At 36.8% G+C, this 2,524-nt stretch overlaps 1 protein-coding gene across 1 annotated transcript in view; it reads left to right on the top strand.

Annotated features, from left to right (window-relative positions):
- The window catches only part of RIC1 (RAB6A GEF complex partner 1), a 50,948-nt gene that overhangs the window by 17,486 nt on the left and 30,938 nt on the right, over positions 1-2,524 (top strand). The gene's annotated exons all lie outside the window — the stretch shown is intronic.

Below are 2,524 nucleotides of genomic sequence, written 5' to 3'. Positions count from 1 at the left end.
CGTGTAGGAGGAAAACATTTTGATTTTTTTAAACCATAACTGTTAAACCATGAACATTAAAAAAAAAAAAAAATCAGGTCTTCACGAGCATTTAAATATTAAATCTCTATTCTTTTACAAGTGTGTATAGGAAGAAATGACTTGGCAGGTAGTAAACAATTTCAAAGTGAATTCTTTCTTCATTGAGTGGAAAATTTTGTGTGTGTTACTACTATAATGCATCTTCTGGCCTCTGAAATAGCCCTCAAAGCTCTGGAATTCAATGGAATTTACTGTTGCAACTTACTTGTCTATTTTCCAAAAACTTAAGACTAATGTAGACAAGTTATATTACTTTACTTGCCTTTTCTGAGACCTGAATAGCATTTTTCAAACTGACTTTTCACATCTAACTTACTGTCATCAGAAAAAAAAAACCCAGACAACCTGTTGCAATAGATAAAGGGATAGTATATCTTCAGCTGTACATAATGCAAAAAGACTAAACAATAGTTTATGTTATGTTCTTATTGTTCTATTTGGAAAGTTGGGGTTTTTTATTGGCAAAATCTGAAAATATATGGAATGGAAATATGTATAAAATATGCAGTAAGAGTTTAAAAAAGTACCTTTGGAAAGTTTGTTTAGACTTGCCACATGTCAGAACATTTGAAAATATCTATTAAGCAGTCAATGACTAACCAGTCTTAACTTTTATATAAAGCATTGGTATTTGATTTGTGTTGTCAACTTAAAAGCATGTGTTTTATGAAAAAGTCTTTCTGTTAGCTGTGTGTTGAATGGTCAGGATTTTAAGATATATTTGTATAGCCCAAAAGGGTATAATGCTGATTCTGTGGATGAATAAGACAAGGTGTTTGTCCCTAGAGTGTTTATAATAGATTGCTCATGATCTCGTAAGACTAATGCATGTGCTTAACTTTAAGCAGATGAATGATCTCACTGAATTTACTGGGATTACTAGTCTGTCTATATTTAGCCCTCAATTTTGAAAACCTACATAAAATTACTACTGTTCTGGTTATATTAGATCAAAAGAAAGACACAAGCATTTGTGTGTGAATTATGCCTGCTGTGATTAACATCTAATTATTCCATAAGCTATTATAATGGGATGAACTTTTTTTAGTACAGGCACAGTGCACTGCCTGTAGGCAGTTTCACTAATTTGCTTTGTAGATCAAATACTAAAAAAAACCCAAACAACAAAAAAACAACAGTCCAAAATGAACAGACAAACTAAACCAAAAGCCCAAAATCGAAACTTAACTTTCTTCTGGCATGTGCTCATTTTCCAAAGACATAATTTCACTAAAATGCTTGGATTTAATTTCTACTGGACTGAACAAATTAATTCTATTAACTCTGAAGCCATTAAAAATCGGTGAAAGGCCTCGTATGTGACTTGCCTTGTCCTTGAAAGGGGACATCTTACTGTTTTCTCCCACTGTAACTGTGTTCTTGGCTCCTTCCTCTATGTTGGCAGCAGTGATTATGCAGCTGTGCCTTAAGTAAAGTTGGGTTGCTGACCTGATGGGGAAACAAAACCTGCCTATCTCCCTTCTTTACCCCTCCTCATCCCCTCCCCCAGATTCCAGTAGCTTAGCTTGCAAATTGGCATATAATAAAAGGCTGGCATTAGAAGATGGTGACCATGAAGTAGCCACTAAGTAGCAGCACTGGAAAATTCAAGAACATGGAGTGACTGCTCAGTGATACTTGTATGATAATTCCTGTATGATAGTTTGTGATAAAGCAAATGCTTGCAACATTTTAACTCTCATGCAAATATTAATTATGCCTCATCCAGCTCTGTCTTATGTGATATTTACCTATGTTAAGCAAAGTGAGTGGGAGGGTGGTGATTTTTGTAGGGAGTATAAAGAGGTAAGGCTGTCCTTGCATTAATGGTGTGATAGGACAGTTGCTAGAAACAAGTCAGTAAAAACAGTGAAATGGGTGGACAACAGGTTCAAATGTAGGTCTCCAAACTTTGCATATTTGAGTAAAGGTGTTTTTGTCTACCATTCTTCTCTTTGGACACCTCCACAACATACCAGAAAGTTAAGAGATGTTGTAGAATATCATCAGTTGTGTTTTTGGGGTTTTTTTTTAGCTAGTGAGCACACTTCTGTCAGTGCTCCTAAAAGTTCAGTCGTATTCTACTTTTTAAAATCATGAATAATTCTTGATGTTGATGAACTATCCATATCTACTAACTTTTTGTAAGCAGAATGAAGCCTGTGGTGAATGGAGTTCAATCCAGTTGGCAGCCGGTCACGAGCGGTGTTCCCCAGGGCTCAGTTTTGGGGACGGTCTTGTTCAATATCTTTATCAATGATCTAGACGAGGGGATCGAGTGCACCCTCAGTAAGTTTGCAGGTGACACCAAGCTGGGTGGGAGTGTTGATCTGCTTGAGGGTAGGAAGGCTCTGCAGAGGGACCTGGACAGGCTGGATCGATGGGCTGAGGCCAACTGTATGAGATTCAACAAGGCCAAGTGCTGGGTCCTGCATTTGGGTCA

Source organism: Pygoscelis adeliae, unplaced genomic scaffold, assembly GCF_000699105.1.
Source record: "Pygoscelis adeliae isolate BGI_AS28 unplaced genomic scaffold, ASM69910v1 Scaffold501, whole genome shotgun sequence".
In the NCBI taxonomy this organism is placed as follows: Eukaryota; Metazoa; Chordata; class Aves; order Sphenisciformes; family Spheniscidae; genus Pygoscelis; species Pygoscelis adeliae.
The sequence above is the reverse complement of the archived record's forward strand: the minus strand, read 5'-3'. Positions and strand labels throughout refer to the sequence as shown.